The following is a 25,629-nucleotide window of genomic DNA, read 5'->3' as shown; positions in this document are numbered from 1 at the left end:
TTTCATCATTTAGTTCTGCCTTGATAATATAGCTCCCCCAATATTAGAGAAGCTTCCATATGTCCTAATTAAGAGGCCAAACTTGGCTTCTGTGGATTGATTATGTAATGCAGACAGTAATGGCTCATAATGATTCTGAAAGAACTATATAGCCAATCTTGCCAAAACCAAAATTGCTTTTCATTTTTAATATGCTCAACTGATCTTGCCCTGTTGGGGATAGTAAATGTATTTGCATTTGAGTGGAACCTCATGCAGCTTTGTGGAAAATGGCACTTCTGTATGTGATTTTATAATCCCTTACATCAGTCTGTAAGCCAAAGCATACATATTGAGGCCATATCTGTATATACCTTGCCAGGACTTTTGATTCTTGTAAGCCTTTCCCTTGCCCCTCAGAATTTGTCAATATGAAACTGGTGAAATACTCCTGTCCTTCTCTCACTTTAGAGCAGAATTCATAACCAGCCCTTTGGTTTCTTCCAATTATGATTAACACCTATGGATTAAGAACCACCTTCTCTGAGCAAATAGTACAGAAAGGCCACATGGCCAACAGCCTGATCATTCACTAGTCCTATATCCTAGTGTTGCAAAGAACAATTACATGATGTGACTTGGAATTTAAGGATGTTACTGTTTTGTAGCATCTATTCTAGTTGGTGTTACTGCTTACTTTTCTAGACCTAAACTTACTTTTCTAGACCTAAACCTTCTCCAAACCTAAATATTTCTCAGCCTGCTGGACACTTTGTCCAGGCTTCTTCTTGCCAGTCCTGTTTTACTTCTGTTCTACCTTGGAGAGCCTTTTGAGGACAAGAGGAAGATTTTGAATATTTAGGAATGAGAGGGGTAGTAATGAATGCAGTATGGACTCCCCCCAAAAGTTATAAAGATGTGTGATCCAGAGCCCAAGAGGAGGAATATAAAGGAGGTGCCTTCCAATTTGTAAACTAAATTGGAAAAAAAGAAGTAAAGGAATAAAGCTGTAGAAAGTGGCTAAAATTTGGAATAGAACCTCTTTATACAGTGTCTTTCCCCAAATTAATCATCTCTACAAGCAGGGACTAGATCTCCTACCATGAAATGGTTCTACCAGTGAACACATTAAAACTCTTCAAAGCTTTACCAATAAACTGCCTAAATGAGCATGTCTCTGTGGCCCTACCCAGTGAGAATATGAGTTGGTGCCATTACAGACTTGTGGTATCCTGTCTCAGCTCTCAGCTGGGCTCTCAATGTCATGTATCCATTGATAGGTCTTGGTCTGCTACTTCTGCCACTGAGCACCACCTCCACTGCACTCAGGATGTTAGGTGGACTTGACGGTCTACAATGAGATGATTCCCATGATTGCAAAAGAGGGCAGGGACCTGGCTTATATGACTACTACCTAATCTTCAGTGCTAATTAGTGAAAAGGCACAAGCATTTCTGGACTTTCTAGAATTCTGAAGGAATATACTCTTAATACCCATGTGAAGAAAAATCTGTTCTCTTTAGTTATCCAAGAGGCAAAGCAGAAAATAATATAATTATTCTGAAGTCTATATTTTCTTGTCCTCTTGAGAGAGTTTGTGTGTGTGTGTGTTTTAGAATTCCTATAAGAGCCATCGGCTGAGGAACAGAAATCTTCCATATAACAAGGATGTGTGGTCTAATGGTCTGAATGAAATGGTTTAATGAAATGAATGTACATAAGACAAAGGAAAGACTTTGAGATAAAGTGGTGGGATTTGGAAGCAGGGGACTTGTGATAGATCTAATAGGGGGCTTTGCATCAGAACCATGGCATGAGGAGCAGTCAGATAGATATAACAGATTAGATAAAAGCTACTTCTCAGGGAATAATAAATCAAGGTATTTGAAGGATAGGCATGCAGAGATAATTATAATTAGGGATTACTGTGTTTCAGACACTGTTCTTGGTACTTGATTTGTGTTAACTCATCTATCCATCACGATAGCACTGTGAAGTAGCTACTGCTTTTATACATTAAGGAGCAAGGAGTTTAAGTAACCTGCCCAGGGTTACAGAGCTAATTAGCAGTAGAGCTAGATTTCAAACCCAAGCTTTTAATTACAAAAATAGCAAAGGGGCTGTCATCTTTGTTTACAAAATAGAGAGAGGTTAAGTAAATTACCCAAGGTGAAACAGCTGGTGGAACTAACCTGTTCAAAAATTCAAGTATTCTGAGAACAAATTTGTTTTAGAGTAAGAAAATTATACCCTATGGTAACTCAAATTCACACATATTATGACAATTGATTATTAAGTAAGATACAAAAAGAATATGTAATTATAGTGTATTTCATGAGTAGGGCCTCTCCCCCCAAACCCCTCAGGTGTTCTATCAGGTATTGTTTTGTTACCACAGATTTGGTACCCACAGTATCACTGGCAGTAAAATAACACCAGAGCTTGTTAGAAATTCAGGATACAGAACAGCTTCCATACATGCTGAATTCAAATCTGCATACAGTGAGTTGTATGTATATGAAAGTGTTTGAAACAATGCCAGCAGGTTACAGGCAGGTAGGTGCAAATAGCATTATGCTAAATCCGAAATGATATCCCAATTATCTACTTAAGAAAGAATAAGGCTGGAAGTTGGTGGGGATTAGGATAGGTGGAAAAAGCATTTGAATAGTTGACCCTCCAGCACTGGGGACATTGGACTTTGGAGGCAAGAGTGGGAATGGGGTGGGAATTGGGTAAGGGCGAATTGGGTGATGGGTGCATGTATGCCTCTACCATCTTGTACTCCATTAAGATGTATGACTACAATGCACCAATAAAATTTTTAAAAAATAGTGGTATTTTTAAGGGGCTGAAATTCTAGACAATAAATCATAGACAAGTTCCTGGGGAATTGAGTTATGTGGGCAGGCTAGGACAAGCAACTAGACTGCCTAGGGTTCTTCTTATTTGCCAAAGGACAGAAATGGCTCTGAAGTGGGTCTGACTTTTGTAAGTCTTTTCCAACAAGGATAGTCAAAAGATAGACTTGTCACACATTCTAGTTGAATGGTCAATTTCTCTGTCCCAGGAAATCATAGATTTTAATGCTTTAAGTAAACTAAATATATGATTCAATCAATCAACCTTTCTATATATTTATATGTGTGTATATACACATATATGTATATGATTTATAAAAACACATACGTATATGTAAGTTATTTATAAAACATTGACATGTATACAGGTGTGAAAATCTAGATTTATGGACTCTGTAATTAAATTGCTTTTTTCTACTAGCAGACATAAACTGCCTTTCAATAAAATTGTAGCATGGTAGGAACATATACAGTGTAAGTGAGGCACCTTTAATGAGCCAGGGTCATTTGTCTAAGCAGTTGTGCAGACTAATCTGAATGACTCCTAAATTTAGGATAAATAAGGTTTTGGGATATGCCACCCTTTAAAAGACAGGAGCTAGGAGTGGTGGTGCCTGTCTGCAATCACAGTACTTGATAGGCTGAGACAGGACCACAGGTTCTAGGCCAGACTCAGCAGCTTAGTGAGACCCTGTTTCAAAATAAAAATAAAAATAGGGCTGGAAGTGTAGCTCAGAAGTAGAGTGCTCCTGGGTTCAATCCCCATATATCATAAGAAAGAAAGAAAGAGAGAGAGAGAGAGAGAGAGAGAGAGAGAGAGAGAGAGAGAGAGAGAGAAAGAGATAAAGAAAGAAAGAAAGAGACAGAGACAGAGACAGACAAGAAGAAAGACAGGAGAGATTCTTTCTGGAGAACATACTATTATTAACTTTAGGCTTCCTTCAGTTTTGCTGTTTCAGTTTTTATTCTTCATGGTCCATTGAACTGAACTTGTGTCTTAAAGTGGTTTGCTGAAGTGGGATTTATTCCAATTTGGGAAAGCAAATGGTGAAATAAAAAGACAGTTATTTTTGTGCAATGCTCTCCAAGCCACATTTCATAGAACACATGGTGTCAATTACCTTAGTGAGTTTATACATTCATCTACCCCACCCACCCACTCATTCCAGTGTTTATTCAGCCAGTATTGTTAGTAGTCACTATGTTAAGATTTGGGATACAACAATGGACAAGATAGATACTGCTTCTGCTCTTGTGGAGCATTGAGGCTAGTCGGAAATGCAGCCAGGATAACTACCCAGTTCCCAGGATAGTGTGATAAACAGGATGATTCAACTCTAGGATGTCATGGAAACATGGAAAAAGTTTGTTATCCAAACCAGCCACAATTCATAGAAAGAAATTATTAGTGATCTATTACTATTTAAGAAATTAATCAAAACTAGTGTTTTAAACACAGTTGACTTGCTATTTTAGTTTCTGTGGGTCAAGCGCCTAATTTAGAAATAGCTGGATCGATCCTTCAAGGTTTCTCTCACTGGTTGCAATCCAGGTGTTGGCTAGGGCTGCAGTCAATTCAAGTCCTAACTGTGATGTGCTTTTAAGCTTGTTCACATGAATTTTGGCAGGTTTTAGTTTCTCATGGGTTGTTGGTCTGTGGGCGTCAGTTTCTTGCTGGCTTTTGGCCAGAGTCCACCCTCAATTACTTGCCACATGGGCTTTTCCATAGGATGGCTTACAGCACAGCAGCTGGTTTCATCAAAGTGAGAAAGTGAGGGAGAAAGAGAATGCCAGCAAGATATATATCATAGTCTATCATAACTTAATCTAGAAGTGACACCTCATCAATTTTTTAGAATACTTCTTAAAAACAAGTCACTGGGTTCAAATACATCTGGAGCAGCCGACACTCTAATGGAAGAAGAAAAGATTATATAATAATGAGAATATCAAGATACATAGTAATTATTGGGAGGGGCTTTAGAAGCTGCCTACCACAGAGATATTCTCCTATGCATAGATTTGAGTTGAAACTTCTTAATGGCTCTATTGCATTGTTCTTGGTCTCATTTTTTTCTAATTTTCTGGTAGCAGAAATTGAACCCAGTGACATTCTACTTCCAAGCTGCACTTCCAGCCCTTTTTATTTATTTATTTATTTAAATTTTGAAACAGGTTCTCACTAAATTGCTGAGGCTGGCCTTGAACTTGTCTCAGCCTCTCAAGTACTGGGATTATAGGCATTTGCCACCATTATTGGCTTGGTTTTATGTACATACAAGCTCAATTTTCATCAGGCTCCTTTGCCAGTTCATGGAGTATATTGTGATAGGATTATCAGGATTGGCAAAGAAGATTGTTCCACTAAATCCCATATGTCTTCTGTCATTTCAACCATAGTGGTTGGGATACTCAGAAAATGCTTGCAGAAAGTAAGGATATTTGAGCAAGTACAAATTTATTTTTTTGTGTGTGTGGTACCAGGGATTGAATTCAGGGGCATTCTACCTCTGAGCTATACCTCATAGCCTTATTTTTATTTTATTCTGTACCCCTAGCTGTATTTTATTCTAACTCTGAGCTATGCCCCTAGCCTTGCTATGTTGAGGAGAGTCTCACTGCTGAGGCTGTCTTCAAGCCTGTGATCCTCCTGTCTCGGCCTTCCAAGTATTACAAGCGTGTGCCACCATGCCCAACTGAGCAAGTACAAATTTAATGCCAGCTTTCATAGAACCTGTTTAACATTTCTGATAAACCCCTCAGACAACTCTTTTAATTAGATGATTTTTGGTTGCAGGGATTCACTCCAAAAACCTCTAGTAATGGATAATTTATGATCATATTTGTTTATGAGGATCCAGAAAAAGCTTGAAAAAATAGTTCTTCTGAAGAGAGGTGTACTGATTAGTGTAAGGGCCCTATTGCTATATAGGACACTAAAACAGAATGGCTTAAGTTAGATTGGTATCTCCTCAAACTTGCTCATGTTTCCTCCCACTCCCTTCTGCTGCCTTCCTTTCTTCTCTCTCTCATTACAGTATAGCAAGTCTAGACTAGGCAGTTGTGGTTCATGAAAATCCAGAGACATTCCATTGTTCTTCTGCCATCACCTAAAGGACAGGTTGATAAATTATAGCTGGCCAGTCAAATATGGCCTGCTGCCTGCTTTGTAAGGAAAGTCTCATTGGAACACATCCCTGGTCATTTATTTGCTTATTATCGCTATATACTTTAGTGCTACAGCAACAGAATTTATAGCTTCAACTCAGACCTTGTGGCTAACAGTACTTACCGTTAGGCATTTTATAGAAAAAGTTAGCTAGTCCCCACTCTAGGGCATAGTCCTTGTGTGACTGATTGCTGCCATGTTTTCATTTTAGACTGTGGGAAGAGGAAAGAGCAAGAGTTTAGAGAAAAGGATTTTATTCCAAGAAAATGACAAGGGAATTGTCTATATCACTTTTGCTTCCAAGCCACTGGTGAGAATTTAGTCATTTGGTCACACCTGTCTATAAGGGTGGCTGGGCAATGCAATTTTTAATTGGGTGGTTTTGTGTTCAGGTAACACTCATGGTAGGAGGGTAAAGAATACTGATGTGATAAATTTTATCAGCATATTTCAGTTAAATAACATAAGGCACAGAGATGTGAAATTATTTCCTTAAGGCTCCAGAATTGGTGAAAACTATTTTCTGACAACAAAAATCATAAATAACATGAGATAATGACTATTTTAGTTATATAGACTTAGTTGTTCTATAGTGTATATATACCTCGAAACATCATACCATACATGATAAATACATACAATTTATTAAATAAATGTACTTGACAGAAGAGGAATATACAAGAGAGTTGAGCTTCAAGACGAAGAAAAGCAGTAGAGTTGGGGTTCTTAGAGTGGAACTAGAAGACTATTCAGAATCCAAGGAAGCTTTCAACAGGTGACTTTTCAGCAGATGTGCTTTCTCCTCCTCTGAAAACTGGCTTTCTAACTAATATTAAACTTAAACTTTAGTAAAACTTTTTTCTCTGTCCAATTTTATGCTTATGTTTATTTGCAATTTTCTCTTGACTGTGATTTCCTTATGACTCTAGTTTTACTGCATAATATTTCTTTTTCTTTTTCTTTTTTGTACATAGCACTGGGAATGGAACCCAGGGGCCTTCTACCTCTGGGCTACACCCCTAGATCTATTTTATATATATTTTTATTTTGAAACAAGTTGCTGAGAGCTTCATCAAGTAGCTGAGGTTGGCTTCGAACCTGTGTGATCCTCCTGTCTCAGCCTCCCAAGGACTGGGATTAAAAACATGCAAAACCATGCCTGGCTTGAATGGCATTTTTGGAATGATCTTATCTTTTTGTTCTTACTTATCAAGGTTCTTTTTGTTAATTGTTCTGTTTTCACAGTATTATCTTGTTCATGTGTGCGTGTGTACGTGTGTGTGTGTGTGTGTGTGTGTGTGTGTGTGTGTGTTGCTTGGGATTGAACCTAGGTGCATTCTACCTCTGAGCTACACCTCAGCCTTTTTTATTTATTAGTTTTTGTTTAAAACAGGTTCTCATTTAAGTTGTGAAGGGCCTCACTAAGTTGCTGAGACTGGCTTCAAATGTGCAGTCTTCCTGATACAGTCTCCCAGATACTGGGGTTACAGGCATGTGTCATGCTCCTCATTCATATTTTTAAAAGGGAGAGTTGTTTTTCATTAGAATTTCTGTCCACTTTTACAAGTGGCTTCCATGGGGTCAGGAATTACTCATGTTTGTGGCATCAGTGACCATGGAAGTTGGACAAACTTGATACAAAACATGACTTTTTTAAAAAATAAGCACTTGCCAAGTTTACAAAAATAGATGGTCACAAATCCTGCAACCTCTCTTAAACACCTAGTACTGCCCCAGGTCACTATATGATTTTTCTATCATAACTAAAGCTTGTCAGTCTGCTCTTACCTGTGAATAAGAAAGGTTTCACTAATTTTTGGCATTGTTTATTTAAAAAAATAATTATTTGAAATATGAGGCTTCCCTACTGTAGACAGCATCTGTAAGTTAGAGTTTGTTGATGTCCAAGAGCCTATTGATGACTTTCACTGAAGTCGAGTGACTGCATTAAAGCTGTCTTTTTCTTAGAAGTTCCAGAAAGTAGTGTTTAAGACTTCTCATTTCAGCCAGAAGTGGTGGTGCACGCTTGTAATCCGAGTACTTAGGAAGCTAAGACAGGAGGATTGCAGGTTCACAGCTAGCCTCAGCTACTTAGTGGGACCCTGCATAACTTGGTGAGACTCTCTTTAAAATTAAAGATTAAAAAATAGGGCTAGGGGTGTAGCTTGGAGATAGAGTAACTCTGAGTTCAATCCCTGGTACCACACACAAAAAATAAAACTTATCATTTAATTGTGTTCATCTTACCTCTTACGATAGTAGCAATTTTCACCTCAAAAGTTATTCGCCATTGTAGAAATGAAAATTTATAGTGTGTCAGGCACTGTGCTGAATATTCTAGATCCATTTATTTCATTATCACATCAATAATGCCAAGTAGTTACCAGTATCGGTCAACTTTTACAGTTTAGTTAACTGAGACACAAAATGGTCAAATGGCTTCCCTCAAATCGCATAGCTAGTAGACGACAAAGCCAGGATTCAAGATTAGTTGGTTTGAGCTACAGGCAGGTACTTCACTTGAGTATCTATACCTCCAGTTCTTTATTTATAGAGATCATAAACCAGATATAGTGGAATATACCTGTAGTCCCAGTACTTAAGGAGCTGAGACAGGAAGATCACAGCTTCAAAAACAGCCTCAGAAATGCAGTGAGGCTCATATCAAGTTAGTGAGATCCTGTTTTCAAGTAAAAAATAAAACAGGACTGGATGTGTAGCTTGAGGACAGAATTCCCCTTGATGCAATCTCTAGCACCACAAACAAACAAACAAACAAACAAACACAGAGGTTGTAATCTCTTTCTATGCATTTTCTCTTCATGAACTGCTTTCAACAGTGTTTTCAAGAGCTCAGTATTTACCAGCTACAAATATAAATGGAAAAATGTCAGAGTCCATGTAAACCATGCATTTTTGTTTGTGGCACTGGGCATTGAACCCAGAGGCATGCTACATCTGAGCTATACCCACAGCCCTATTTTTTATTCTTTATTTTGGGTTCTCACAACTTGCTGAGATTGATCTCAAACCTGATCCATCTGCCTCACCCTCCCAAGTACTGGGATTACAGGCATGTGTCACCAGGCCTGCCGCACATATGTTAAAAAATATTTCGTGATACATTTTCATGATGAATTTTAAATCTTCCTTTAAAACAATAAAGATCCAGTGGCTAAATGAATGACCTTCTAGAATTTTCTTAAGTATTTTATTTCTTAGCATAAACAGTTCATATCATCTTGATAAGTAGGGTTGATTTTCTTAGTACAGCTTATTCATAAAGCCACAAACATTACAAATTAATAATGTATTTTGTGTGACTAACATGGATTTTTAGTATTTTCTACATTTATACAATTTTATAGGAATTTGCAGCGTTTCATCAATATATACCTAATATAAGAATGATCCTTCCAGAGATAGTAATACTGACAACAGTTTTCTGAAATAGAATGCAAATGTAGCAATTGGCTTGCAAAATTTGAATGCACTCCTCCTTCCTATTTACTCTCACCTTATTCTAATTCTCCATATAAATTATGTTCAGCCTATCCTTTAACACCTGGTTCAAAATGCACCATCAGGGATCCTGTCTCAATTAGCTACATCCAATACATATCTCCCTTCCTATGCACCCTTTGCTCCTTATAGACACAGTTCATAGAGACATTTGCTTTTGCTGGCATGCTTGTTGTAGATGGTTTTAAGTCATCTCATGTACTTTTGTTTTGTCACACTGCATATACTCAATTGTCTTCATGATGTCAGGAAGAGCCTTTGCAAACAGAAGGTGAGCAGTAAATGATGTTGATTCCCTGTCCTTAACGAACACAAACATCTGCTTGCTGCAGGTCAATACTTTTAGAATTCCCACGGAATACAGATTTCCTTAATCAGAAAAACATGGCAGGAAGAGGGCAAATAAAACACGTTGAGCATCTACAACAAAAATGCCTAAAGTAAAGCAAGAAGCCGAAATGCACCCTCCCGTATTTTCATCAGGGCTGCTCCTAATGCTTCAGACTAAAGCTGGAGCTCTCCAACAGTAAAATGTTAAATGACTAAGGATTTCCAATGGTAAATAAATGTTAAAATCCTCATACACATTCATTTATTGAAAAGAATATATGGAAATGTGGATATTTCCTCCTAGGGTTGTCATATAGCTTTGCAGAAGTTATTTACTTTTTTTTTTTTAACCCATCCACTTACTTTTGTGCCCGGATGAAGGAGTGGATAAGGATGTGGTTTATGGGAACACTCCTCTCATAACATTGATCCCCTTTTCTGAAATGTGTGTCCTCCCTCATATATCAGCAAAAAAGAAATCTGTCCCAAGACTTTATAAGAGAAAAAGCAAAACCTTGGAAATGAGGCAAGGGAATTATGAGATCATAAAGGAAAGTTGGCAGTCCTGATGTTGTTGTGACAGAGAAGCATTTTAGAAGAAATAATGAAATTTATAGGTACTAGAAAACATGTGGGCAAGAAAGCTCCAAATCTGGAAGATTTGTGAGAAATTAATGTCCTAATCATACTTCTGTGCCATCCCTGGTCCTCAACTGCATCCAAAATATTAGTTCATCTATTTTCTACTTATAATAATGTTGGCCTGTGTAAGGAGAGCTATAATGTTCTAACTTTAATCCTTTTGGAAAAATACTCAGGAGTGGTATAGTGGTTTCCACTTTTATTCTTTTGAGGAACTTCCATACTGACCTCCATAGTGTCTGTACTAGTTTACAATTTCACTAACAGAGTATGAGCTCACATCCACACTAGCATTTATTGTTTGCATTTTTTTGTACTGGAGATTAAACCTAGGTGCATTCTACCTCTGAGCTATACCCTCAGACCAAATTTATTTATTTGGAAACAGAGTCTCCCTGGGTTAATGAGAGCCTCACTACTTGCTGAGGCTGTCCTCAAACCTGAGGCCTCCTCTCTCAGCCTCCCAAGTACTAGGATTGCAAGTGTGTGCTACCACACCCAGATTTGTTTCCTTTTTTGATAACTGACATTCTAACTGAAGTTAAATGCAATCCCAATGTTGTTTTGAGTTGTATTTCCCTGCTAATCATGTTGAACTTTGTTCATATATTTGTTGGCCATTTTTATTTCTTCTTTTTAGATGTTTCTATTGCCCTAGAGTATTCAGTTAAATTCTATTCAGTTCAGTTGCCCATTTTTAGTGGTTTTTGTTAAGTTTTTTGAGCTCTTTATATCATCTAGCAGAGGAATAGCTGGCAAAGATTGTCTCCCATTTTGTAGGCTCTCTTTAGACAGACTCTTGATTGTTTCCTTAGTTTTTCAGAAGCCTTTTAATTTGATACTATCTCATTTATTCTCAGCATTATTTCCTGAGCTGTAAGGTTTTTATTTAGAAAGTCAGTGCAATGGATGGAAAAATGGATGGAACTTAAGAACACTATGCTAAGCGAGATTAGCTAGTCTTAGAAAGTCAAAAGTTCTGTTTTCGCTCATGTGGAAGCTCGAAGAGAAAAATTTCATATAAAACAGGAGAGAGACCAGCAGAATAGTAGAAGGAGATGAGGGAGAGGGGAAGAAGGAAATGGAGGCCTGAGGAAGAAAACATATCAAATAACATTATGTCCATATATGAAAGTATCATTGCCAAGCTTACTAACTGGTACACAGAGGGAAAAGGGGGAGCAGGGCAGAATGTGGAGGGAAACATAACAAGTGATTTGTGCATATGTTAGCACTTTAAAATTCACTGTTGTATAGTTATGGTATATCAGTACAATTATAAAAATGTCAAAAATAGATAAGAATGTTGGCCTAGTCTAGGAATAAGCTAAAGAGTCAAATGTGTGTGGGTCCATTCTTGTTCTCCTACCACTAGTTTAAAGTAGGGTATCGAATGCTATCCTTCAAGTATGTACCTTCATGCTCTTCTTTCTCACCTGTTTTCCTTTATGATCAGTACAATTCTGCCTGTGTTCATTGCAATTTGTTTGTTCCTTCTACTATAGAATATGTTCCATTTCATTTAAGAAAATATTCTTATACAACTAGGCTGTTTTCCTTACTAGAATGAGCTAAGGACAGGATAATGTCTTCTTCTTTATATTACAAATGCATAGAAAAATATTCTATAAATGTTCTATGACTGAATAAGCCTGAATTGTGGCCCAGAGCCAAGGTGAAGCTAGTTGCAGTAATCAAAATGGTCATAGTTAACTAATATTGGACATTTTTATGTACCAGGAGTTGTATTCCTCATTGAAAGGAATTATACCATTCAGTCATCACAACTACCACATGAGGAATTTTTATGGGCAATTATAAATGAGAACACTAAGACCCAGAAAGGTTAACTCATTCATATAATACCACTCAGGTATTAAGGGTTAAAGCCAGGATTCAGTGCCATGGGAACTAAATAAGCTTGGCCTACCTTTTGAGGAGTCAAAATGACTTAGGCTTTCTGGACCCTAATCTGTTTTCATTTTAGAACAGACCTTAACCAAAATTACCTCAGAAATCTGAGGAATTACTAGTGATGTTGAATTTTCTTTCAGACAGCAACTCAATGAAGCCTTCAGCAACCTAGAAAGATCCTTTTTCCACCTAAAAATTAAAATCGGTCTGGAGGTGTACCCCAGTGGTAGAAGGTTCCATCTTCGGTACCACAAAAAAATTTTTTTCTTCCCGAAAATTAGAGGCCACTTCTAATTTGAGAATGAGGATGCTAATGCTATAAAAAGACTTCTGTAGCATGGTGGAATGGAACTTAAACAGTTCCTTTTTCTTACCCCTTGTCAAACTCTTATCTTTTCTCTGTTACATTTTCCTGATGTCAGGGATCAGATAACTAAGGATGGTGGAAAAATATTTCTGGCAGAGGGAGTATCATTTATGAAATCTTGAAGTGGGAAGGAGCTTGTCCTAATCAAGGAACACAGGAGAGGCCTGTGTGACTGGGAAACATAGGAACTAAGTGGTAGACATACTACTCTAGCTGGGGATTGGGGTGTTTAATTCAGAGTTTCCACAGAACTCGGAGTGAGTGTAATGGGACAGTGTTGTCACAAGCAGGCTATGCTATTAACATGGAGCAAACACATTTGTGTCTTTCCACAGTTTCAGACTTTATTGGAGAGCAATAAAATCAAGCAGGGCATGGTGATACAAACCTATAATCCAGCACTTGGGAAGCTGAGGCAGGAGGATCACAGGTTGGAGGCTAGCCTCAGCAATTTAGCAAGACACCCATAGGAACCTAGCAAGATCTTGTTTCAAAATAAAAAAAAAATGAATAGGGTTGGGAGCATGGCTCCCAGGTAGAATGCACCAGGGATCAATCTCCAGTCACACATATGCACACAGAGACACAGATACATATTTTTCTCTAAAATAAAATCATAAGCTATATCACTTTAATCAGTTGCTAGTCACTGAATACTTGTGGATCACCTGGGAGAAGTAGGTCAGACAATTAAAAGGTCTTTTATTTTAATCTCAATTATTAATATCTATAACAAGTCACACATTATATTTTACACAAATATGTGTATATGTGTTGATATATATGTTAATGAGGCATAATAACATGTATCATGTATCTATATCATATATAAATACATATATACATATATGTATATATACATGTACATATCTATATATCTATTTCTACATATATATCTATATTTATCTACCCATATACATACATACTTTAAGGGTTCTTTGACATATATATATATATAATATATATATATATGCCATAGATGTATATGTGTGCCAAAGAAATGCTAAGAAAGTTGTCCATAGGGGTTCAAGAGGCTGAACTAACGTAAAGACAGAGAGCGAATACAAATGCAAGAGTCACTGCAGGTGGTCAAATAAGATTAGGAATCAGAAGCAGCCAAGGAAGCTGTTCAGGGTGTAGAGCATTCACAGAGCAGAACATATTCTAGGCCAGGTCCAGACAGACAATAATTTTAGAAAACACACTTAAAGTGTTAGCTTGAGGTGTCAGCTTGACTTGGACCTTGTGTCATTGTCATAGGCAGCAAAAATTCCACTGAGCTAAAGCCTGGGGACAGAGAATCAGAGGATTGTCACCATGGTGATTTTCCTAGGCAAGGATCTTGATGAGTGAGTGACCAGATGACAGGATCAGGGTGTCACTGTGTTCAGTCTTGGGGTACTTCCCTTTTTATGGGTCTCAGGTAAGGATGTTGTTTCATTTGGTGGTTTGGTGTATTTGATAAACTTAAGGACCTGGTTTATTTGATATGGAGTTGACACTCATGTATCCATGTGCTTCTGATTTAATTCAATAAGTTCACAGGTGATCATAGTTATTAATTTGTTGTACTGAAGTTTGAACTCAGGGGATTCTACCTCTTACCTACATTCCAGCCATATTTTATTATTTATTTTGATAAAAGGTCCTCACTAAGTCGCTGAGGGCCTTGCTAAATTTCTGTGGCTGGCTGTGAACCTGTGATCCTCCTGTCTTGGCCTCCCAAGTATTAGGATTATAAACATGCACCATCATACCTGGATGGTCATTTTTGCTACCACAATTTATTTATGAGTTTGTGTCTTATGTTTGGGCTGTGTAGATGGTAGTGGTTGTCTTGTATAAACATGATATGGAGTCATTATACTCAAAATGGAGTAACTTAGAGCTAGTCACAGCTGGAATATTGCTGTTCTATTTATCATGTAGTTACACAGAACAAGGCACAGTGTTCTCTCCACAAGTGTCATGAATGAAGAAACTTAATAGATGGAGATGCTTTCCTACTTTTAATGAAGTTAATCCCTCGACTATTAATGATAGCTATTAATGTTGAATTCCCTGCTCTGATGGATTGTGTTCTAAGGAGACTCCACATTGCAATTAGGCCCTGAACAATACTCAAAATATGTTCTTGAAGAACACAGAATCTATGAAATATTTAGGAGTAGATACCTTGGACCAAGACAGTACAGATAAATTTGTAGATAGATATAGGTATACATGTAGTTCAAAGAAATTAGATTAGTTCAACTCAGCATACTATAATAGTATTAGGGAATGTGCCAAAAATTTTTAGTCATTAATTAAAACTTAATAAAATAGTATAATTCCTATCTCTACCACCTTCCATTTGAAGCTATAATTTATGTAACATTATTTATCTCATGGTTAACTCTCTGACTCCCCACTAGACTCTGATAAGCTAGTCTGATCTTTTAAAGAAAATGATTCTTGAAAATACTAGAATTTATAAAACCCAGGAGTTCTCAGGCATTTGGGTCTCCTGTTCTGGTGGAGTAGTGGGGGAAGGTCACCACATTTTGCAATTTTTTCCAGAAAAGCAGTATAGTTGGAGGAGTTGTGCAGGGAGGTGACCTTGTAACATTGGTAAGCGAATTAGCAATTACTGAGTATTTACCATGAGTCAGACATCTTATTTTTATTGCCTCATTTAGTGTGGCAAACAATCACACTGTTCATTACCATTTTACACATGAGACTGAGACTCAGGTTAAGTGACTTGTCCAGGTTTACACGGCTATTTCAGTTGTGGAACAGAGAATCCAATGTTGTACAGTTGTGTTCCTAAAATGTCATGCCCTTCCACCTTCTCTTTTGTTTGCTTCTCAGGTTTTCTAATAACTAGAGGCTTCTTGCCTATCAGTTTTTCACCAGGAAGTGGCTTTTTGATCTGGAAATCAGGGCCAATTAGGGAGGAAAGTCCCAATGTGTATGTATGCTCTGGTTACCACTGTCTTTTCTAGTTCTAAAATGTGAACATCTCACCAGTTGAAAGGATGTAAGGTTATTTCTGTCCACCTATCTCACTGCCTCCTTGCTACCTAATATCACACAATTTCATCCATTCTCTGGCTGCAGAACTAATTTCTGGGGCTAGGTTCAGAAAAAAGTGTGCACTAGGAACCCAAAATGAAGTATGTTAGGTCATACTCCCTGAAACTTGACTCCCAAGTAGAGTCAAGTTTCAGGGGAGAAACTTAGAGGCGAGAGGGAAGTCTTTTTTAGTCTGGATGCTTAAGACCAGAAAAAAGGCATTGACAACTCAAGACCAGAATAAAAGGCATTAGGTACTTGGTATAGGGGAGGGAATTTCACTAAGAATTCTTTAAATGCAGGGACTATGTCTTTTTTTTTAGTAGTGGGGATTGAACCCAGGTGCATTCAATAATAATAATAATAATAATAATAATAATAATAATAATAATAAATAACAATAACAACAACAACAATAATAATAATAATAGCTGAGCTATATCCCCAGTCCTATTTTTATTGTTTATTTTGAAACTAAGTTGCAGAGGGCCTCACTAAGCAGCTGAGGCTGGCTTTGAACCTGTGATCCTCCTGTCTCAACCTCCCAAGTACTGGAATTACAAGCATGCGCCACCATGCCTGGCTTTTTTTTTTTTTAATTCAGCATCTAGTGTATTCACTAGTATACAGTAGGTACTCAGTAAATGCTTAATAAGCATTCAATGTAAAATTGTAAGAAAAATAAGTGCTTGCAAAGAAACCCCTTTTTGTTAATGAGCATCTTTTAAAATAATTCAGGCCACAAGGCCAAAGTCAAGAAAGTTATAGTGGTCCTTTGGAGAACAGCTATGATTAAGTGATAGGAACAATGATAATAGTGCTACAGAGCCCTAGATTTCAGTTCTAACTCTGTCATTCTCTATATGCCCATGGACAAGGCACTGGACTATTTTGTACCCCAGTTGTCTTATATGTAAAAATTAGAGGGTGAGATATTTCTCAAATAGTTTTATTAATATAAGTTTATTGTTTTATCTACATAATAAAATATTTAATGTTTATTAATCTCTTGACAATTAACCAAGATGCATACATACTCTTTTATTGAGGCCTTACACAATGTTGTGAGGGAATTATTTTTGTCAGTTTTACTGATGAAACCAAAGCTCAGATTAAGGAAGTAATTTGTACTACTGCTAAGTAAGCCTTTTGACTAAACTCTAGTCCTCAAATTCAGTCATTTTTCCACATAGTAATTACCTATATGTAAATAATGCTTGAAAAACCACTTGTTCCCTTAAGTCCTCAAACATCTCGTTCAGTTGTATTTGATTGTTAATTTACTCAGCAAACTCGTTTTCAAATTTCAAGTCAGCTGAAGTTGACTTATTAGGAATTTCACATTCTTGAGGTCTTAATTAATGAACCTTCCCTTTATTATTCTGCAATGAGCCTTGGCTTTTGTAGTGAAGGAAATGCATATGCCCTGCTGGAAGCTTATGTAGATTATGAGGGATTATACTTTTTAGCTTAGCAAGAAATGGAATTCGTGTGTTAATTGAGCTATCTCTATTTCAGCTGACAATAGAAAGTACACAATTCGTTGCTTTAATGTGAACTCATATATTAATGCAGGTATGACATTTGGAATAGAGAAAACTGCACATATACCCATTTAGAACATTTTATTTTCCTTTCTTGGAAAATGGCTTAATACATGGAGTGACAAGATATAAAATCTACTACTGGGCATTTTAACACATGGCGAATTGTATTCCCTTACCACTTTGCCCCCTTGGAAATTACTCTTCAAATATACCCTCCTTCCTTAGGGCATGACACACTGGCTACATTTTCATAATTTAACAAAGTATGAAGAGACTTTGGCAGATATTACTGAACCTGTCAGAATTAACTGCTTGTAAATTCAATCAGTTGGGGGGACAGCTCTAGAGAATACATCAAAATTCAATTAGTCAGCAAATTGGGGTTGTTAGCCTACTCTTTGGGGTAATCTATCAAAAGAAAAAAGATACTTGACACCTACAATCACCTAATTAAATGCATTAGGTCTTGATGGGATGGTTTTTAATATTTAACACACCTTCAAGTCTATTTGGCTAGAAAACCTAGTATGAAAGAGTTCCAGCACTAGACATTATATAAATAAATGTATAGAATGACTAATTGAGGTATAGACACATGGTGTTTTATTGCCCCTTTTTATAATTCATTCAAAGAGTCTGAATTTAAATTTTTGATAGATCTTAATAACCACTTTAGGTTTTGCTAGGGTTATTATTTTATTGTGTACCAAATACTTCTTCATTATTAAGAATCGTATTTATTTTGTGGTAATAGGGATGGAACCCAGGAGAATTCTACCTCCAAACTACACCTCCAGCCCTGTTTTTTATTCTTTATTTTGAAACTGGGTCTCACTGAGTTGCAAAGGGATTATTAGAATCTTATTGATAATGAATGAATATATTTATAGTTATTAACTGGTTATATTATTCTGTATTGAATGGCTTTCTAGTCTGAAAATAATATTTCTTAAAATTTAGGATGTTAGAGGAATTATTATAATAGGAAGTGACTGAATGAGGGGCTGCAAATATAGTATGGGGATGTTCTTTAAAAGTAAATAGGTTATTTATTTGACTCATGACTTTAAATAGATTTGTCACAGGCTTAATGTAATTCATCTGTTTGACGGCTGCATTTTGTTTTACCTGGATTTCATCCTACAGCAGTAAAAATATTACCATGTTGGCTTGCTTATTCTTAATCATTTGCCACCCTCCTCATTGTGAATTCTATCAGGAAGGGCTACTTATGTGTTATCACAAGTACAATCTAAAAAGCCAGGAACACCTCAAGCAAGCATGAGGCCCATAGCAGTTGAAATGGGGCTCTGTGTAGGGAGTCATATTTGAGATTCTGTTTGAGCATCTTATTTGGGAGCTATTGATGGGTTCAATGTCCTCAAGTTGCTCTCTGTCTGTGTCTTCTGTGGCATTCTCTATCACTCTCAATGGGCTCCAAAGGTAGCCTTTTCTCCAGCTCCTCCATCACTTAATGTCAATATAATCAATGGCTTCTCTTAGAGCAGGGACTTATTACCTGGTATCTGTAAAGTTAGAGCAATTTCATTTTTTTTCACTAGCTTTTATCTGTTGCCACTAACTCCATAGCATAACTGCACTTACCTTTCTTTGGTCTTTTTCTATTTGGCTGTCTTTGGATAACTTGGTCTTGTAGTCTTTATATATGAGACTGACTCACCTTATTTTTATCTTCTGTTTATACAGGATAGTGGTGCCAACAATACCCTTAGTATTTGTGCTAGGGCCCTTTGTTTGATGGAATGCTTTCCAGCCTCTTTCTCTGTAATAGGGGCACTTTGTTTTATCTTTCAAAGCCCATAGGGGATAAAATGAATTAAGAACAACATAGAGAATAAAAATTAACTTTCTTTATATGTATTTTATTTTTAATTAAAACATAGAGCATCATAGTTTAATCTATTGATGGTAAATGCATGTATCTGCTAGACATTGCATGAATTTATTTCCTACAGAGCACATCCTATTGTGCTGTGGCATGACTGAGAGGTAAAATGATGTAGGAAGCCAGGAAAATGCCTTAGAGCACAACTTAAGGGATTATCATGTGAATTGGGAATTAGGGAGCACTGACCTTCAAGTTAAAATCAGTCTCAATTATCCACTCTGTAGATTGTCCAAGGCAGATTTTCAAACCCAAGTTAGTTTCTCTTTGGCTCGTAGCTCACTCCTGAGCTGTCTTCCTGATTGGTATATGCTTGGGGAATACAAACTAATTTTAATACTAGCCTGCCAAATTTAATTGAGAAGAAATATGTGTTACTTGAAACTTTTAAAAATCATAAAATCAATGATTGGTTTTAGATTATCTTTCCTTTCAGATTAAATGTATGCAACAAGCTAAATGTTATAGGGAAGACCTAAGTAGCACAGTACTCAAGCATACATCTCTGGAGCCAGATAGGTTGAATTTAAACCCCAAGTACATTATGTCTGTATAACCACAGGCAAATTACTTGTTGTCTTGAACACTGCTATGGAATCTCACAAACTGATTTACCCTTATGGTAGGCTGTTGGAGCTGTTTCATTCGGAGTAGGTTCTTTGAAATTTTAAGAACTAGTACTTCTTTTGTGAAACATCTCAAAAGAATAGCAATGGAACCACCATATGACTCTGCTATACCACTCCTCAGTATCTTTCTGAACGAATTAGAGTACTATAATGATACTCATACTGGGGTTTCTGGAAACCCTTCTACCTCCGGGCTACACTCCCAGACCTATTTTTATATATTTTTATTTGTATATATACATATTTTATATATCTTTATATATTTTTATTATATATATATTTATGTATATATTTATATATTTTAATTTTTATTTATTTATATTTTATTTATTTTATTTTATTTGGGTCTCCTAAGCCAGCGAGGCTGGCTTCGAACCTGCACGATCCTCCTGTCTCTGCCTCCCAAGCGTGGGAATTACAAGTGTGTGCCACCATGCCTGGCTTATATACCCATGTTTTTAACAACACAATTCAAAATGGCCAAAATATGAACTAACCTAGGTGTCCATCAATAGATAAATGGATAAAGAAAATGTGGTATATACACACAATAGAATTCTACTCAGCCATAAAACAAACTTAGAATATTTTCAGAAAAATTGATGGAACTTGAGAATGTTATGCTGAGATTAGCCAATCTTAGAAAGTCAAGGATCATATGTTTTCTCTCATAGGAAGAAGTTAGAGAGAAAATAAAAAAGAAAAGGAACTTCAGATAAAAATGGAGAGAGACTAGTAGAATAGTGAAGGGCCTTAGGGGGAGAAAAGGAGAAGTAAAAAGGAGGCTTTAGAGAAGAAAAAGTATATTTGTATATGAAGGTATCACTACAAAATTTACTAACTTGTATGGAGAAGGAAGATAGGGGAACTGGGGTGGGATCCAGAGAGAAACACACCAGGTTATGTCTGCATATATAAATGCATCATTTTGAATTTCATTATCTTATATAATTATAATGAATCAATAAAATTTAACAAATAAAAACAAACATTCTAAATAATGGCAACTCTACTAACTGGTATTTCAGATAACAATGTCAATAAATGCTGAGAATCCACAGCTAAATATCAAGTAAATAAGCAGAGAATGGAAAAACATTATCTAATAACTTTGAACCAGCAAAAATCCTCTCACTCTTCCTCACACCCAGATTCAATAGGTCTTCCCATGGGCCCTTTCTGCATATTAATCTCTTTTTTTTGTAGCTTTGGCTTTATATATTTCCAGCCATTTGTCTCTTACCCTGTCATCTTCCATGTATATTGTTTTCCCCTTTTCCATTTATTCTTACACACTTTGTGTCTTACTACTTTTTGCCTTACCTTTTGACAAGTGTGATATTGAATTTGAGTAGAGTTAAAAATGTTAATTTTATAAAAGTAAAATAATACTTCTATGCATCACCACAATCAAGAAAGTGTAAAGACAACATGCAGAATGGGAGAAAATATTCATGAATCATATATATGGTCAAATTTTAGTGTCCAGAATGTATTAAGTACTCATATAGCTGGGAATAGTGTTGTACATACACCTATAATATCAGTACTTCAGTGGCTGAGACAGGAAGATCAAGGTCAGACCATGCTAACTTAGCAAGACACTGTTTCAAAATAACATAGGGCTCAGAGGTAGAATGTCCCTTGGATCAATCTACATTCATATGTTCATTCATTCATTCTCATCCTTTCTCTCTTTCTCTCTCTCTCTCTCTCTCTCTCTCTCTCTCTCTCTCTCTCTCTCTCTCTCACACACACACACACACACACACACACACACACACACACCACCCCTCTTATAACTCAACAATAAAAAGACAACACAATTTTTACAAATGGACAAATATCTTGAAGAGTTATTTTTCCAAAGAAGTTACACAATTTTCCAACAGTCTTGTGAAATGTTCAACATCAGGAAATGCAAATCAAAACAGTTATGAAGTGCCACTGTATGCTCACTAATATGACTATATTAAAAAAGAAAAATAGCCAATGGCAAAGATATGAGAAAACTGGAAGCCCATACTTTTAACATAAATTGGAAAACAGTTTGGCAGGTCCTTAAAAAGTTAAACATATGAATGGGGTTGTAGGCTAGTAGTACAGTACTTATTTCCTAACATGCCTGAGTTTGATTCCTCAAGACTGCAAAGCAAAACAAATAGAATTTGAGTCATAGGATAGTTCTATTTCAATGTGTATATTCAAAAGAACTGAAAACTTGGACTCTAACAAATACATACACCCACACATTCATAGAACTATATACAATGTGTGAACAAATTGTGGTAAATTTATACAAGAGAATATTATTTAGGCACAAAAAGGAATATACTACTGCTACATGTGGCAGTGTGAACCCTAAAAAATATACTAAATCAAAGAAACTTCCATGCCATATATTGTGTGATCCATTTATATGAAAAATCCATACTATGTAAATATATAGAAGCAGAAAGCAGTTTAGTGATTTCCAGGAGCTATGCTGAGCTAGAAATGTGGGAGAAAATGCTTAATGCCTTAATCAGGTTTTCTTCTGGGAGTGGTAAAAATGCTTTGAAAGTAGATAAAGATGGTACAACACATTATGAATATACTAAGTGACACTGAATTGTTTACTTTAAAATGGTTAGTTTTAAGTTATATAAATTTTACTTCAATAAATTTTATATATGTACAAATATACACATGACTACCTACACATATACCTTAAAAACACTGGCATTATATTGCATTTTCCCTTCATATGACTCTCATTAATACTATTTTGTATATATGTCTCTTTGGGTTGGTAATAAGAATTTCAGTGATATTCAATAAGGGAGAAATCTAACCCCAATATATATTATGAAATCTAAATCTAAGAAATATAGACAAATCAACACTTATCTACTTATCCTACCAATATAAGAAAAGCTGAAATCATTGCTGTATTTTTGTATGAGAATTTAACAAAAGACAATTGTGGAAAAATAAAATCAGTTCAAAGAATTTATGTGTGTGTTGATTGATGAGATAGAATAGAATGTGTTGAGAAAAACAAAAGCAGAAATAAGAGGAAAGTGAGGATACTGACTTGGTCTGTTAGGTTTAAAAGAGTTTTGGTGAATATTCTGTGTTTTACCCATGGCTAATAGGGATATATGAGGTAAAGGGAGAGGTGCTAGTGGTAAGGGGAGGTGAAATGTTAATGCTTTTGTATTCAAATTAATCTCCTGAATAAACATAGTCATAAAATTACAGGAATACATTTTTTTTTTACTGTAGCACTTGACTGAACAAATATTTTCTGAGAAATGGAGGGAACTTACTAGGTTTGACTACTGGAATGACCTGTGGGATTAGCAGATCAATGAGGAAGATCTTGCCAGTGTGGACTGTCTAGTACGTTTATTCACAGGATAGCCTTGTGGTATAACTGTTACCCTACCACAAAAATAGCTTGAATTTTGAAGAAGATTGTCTTTGAAGTTCTAAGTGATCAACTACTGAAATACTGGAGTATAAGACTAGATGGTAGTCACAAGTGAAGAGAGAATAACCCAGAAAGTTTCCCCCTTCTCCCTGAATTGTTATTCACTGTTGGTCTTCAGTTGTATCCTAAGGCTGCCTTTACCTTAGAACAGCTGCCATTTTTGTGAAGTGAAAGCCAATTTAATTAGGATTTATTTAATAGATTGGTAGGGTTCAGGGGCATAGGTTTGCTATGGGGAGTAAATTGATGACTGATGCATTTTTTTCCTCCAAAACTAGGATAGGGAGAAAATGAAGAGAAAACAATTAAGACTAAGGTTTAAATGGAAGTTTGTGGGCCTCTTCAAATGATGAATTTATGATGGCTGGCATGTACTTTAGATCTACATTTCTACAGGTACAAAACAAAAAATTTATTCCCTCTTAGTGTGCGTGTGTCTCCTTCCCTCCTAAGGTCTTTGCAAATCCCCACCCCTTAAATAAACATGCAACCAAATAAAAGGAGAGATTGATATTGAGTCAAGATAATATGGAGCCAGGAGTAGACCTAATGGTTTTTTTCTATTCCCACTGAAAGAACATTTAAAACACCAATATCTTTTTATACCACTAAGAGGAATGAGACCTCATCATTCCCAGGTTGGTACTACCTTAAAAATATGTGCAAAGTTGATGAACGGAGCAGTAGTTGACTAATTGTAGCAGCACCTGATCTATAGGCATCTCTACAAACTCTCTGACAAATGTTCCCATGTGTTCATTCAGAATAGACAAGAAGAGGTATATATTGAAACAAGAATAGCCAAGAAGAGGTAAATACTGAAACAAGAAATGTTTTTGAGATATTTATTTCAAGGAATTTTATTGGGAAGAAGAGCATTTTTGTTTTGGGATTGATGTTATAAAAATAGGTTCATGGGCAGAAGCTTCAGCAGTTTGTTAATGGCAAACTAGGTACGTTTGGATCAGTTCCTAAGCTTTAAACTGTGGTTTTATAGAACACAAATGTCCTACTTTTTGACAGAATTGCTCCTGATGTCACTATTGGAGAGCAAATTATGGGCTGGATCTGACCCGGGACAATTTTAATCAATCACTGAATGAGGTTGAGAAATAGTTCAGCAATGTCTTTTTTTTTTCATTTCTCTTTAGGATGGTTCTCACCTGGCCTGGGTAAAGAGGAATGGACTTGGTGAACCTCTAAGGCCAATTCAATTTCAGTGATTCCATTACCTAGCTCTTTGGATATTTTCCCACTTGCTCCTCCTCACTAGAAATAAGGAAAAATACAAAGAAATATAAGCAATTTGTATTCAGCTTCCCTAACATACACAGAACACAAGCTCAAAGTACATTACTTGAACAGGTTTAGTGTAATCCTTCTCACCTTTACTCTTGATTCCCACTTAACCCTCAAAAGAGAGAATTGAAGGATTTTTTTTTGAAATTCAGAGATTCTTTTATTTCTATAATCATGCATGTAACCAAAAGCAAAATGGTATCTGGTGTAATTAAAATAAAAATTAAAATTATACAAATCTAATCTTCTATATTGCATCACATCTTTTTATATGTTTGAATATCCAGAGGTTGATGTGTAATAAGTTCTTTCAGCTGAGTTGTGTATCCATCATGCTAGGCTAGGTAATACTGCAGTTAAAAATAACATCTATACTTCAGTGGTTTAACCCAACAAGTTTATTACTCATACAGAGTTCCTTTGTGAGTCTAAGTCACTTTCCAGGGAATCTGTTTCCATATATTGACTTAGTGATTCAAATTGCTTTGATCTGGTAGTTTCAGCCTCATCTCCAAAATGACATGCATTCACTTCCCCTCATAAACTCTTAGAACTAATTCCCTGGCCCTATCCAACTTTATGGGAAGCAGAAGCTGAGAAATAAAGCCTTCAATGTTTCTGAAGGAGAACAGGATATAGGTGAATAGTAGAAATATATAAATAAATTGTAGTAAATAGGTCTGCCTAATAAAATTTTGACTCCTTTCATAGTTTTGACCAAAATGTTTGTAAAAAGAAGGTTGAACTATGCACACGTTTTTAAAACTGAATTAGCTGAGTTTGCTGAGAGTTTTGGAGGCATTATATTTGCATAGACATTAAGTAAGTCAATACTTAACTAGTACACATGATATATACAGACTTAATTTAAAAATGATATACTCCAGGGTTCTTTTAAATCAAGAGTCAGCAAACATGTTCTGTGAAGGAAA

General features: G+C 36.2%; 1 protein-coding gene across 1 annotated transcript in view; it reads left to right on the top strand.

Moving 5' to 3' along the window:
* Positions 1-25,629, top strand: part of IL1RAPL2 (interleukin 1 receptor accessory protein like 2) — a gene marked incomplete at both ends in the record, with an annotated part of 1,085,952 nt that overhangs the window by 38,895 nt on the left and 1,021,428 nt on the right. The window lies entirely within an intron of this gene.

The sequence above is a fragment of the Muscardinus avellanarius genome (genome assembly GCF_963383645.1).
Source record: "Muscardinus avellanarius genome assembly, chromosome: X".
Classification (NCBI taxonomy): Eukaryota; Metazoa; Chordata; class Mammalia; order Rodentia; family Gliridae; genus Muscardinus; species Muscardinus avellanarius.
Note: the sequence above shows the minus strand (reverse complement) of the source record. Positions and strands in the feature narration are given on the sequence as shown.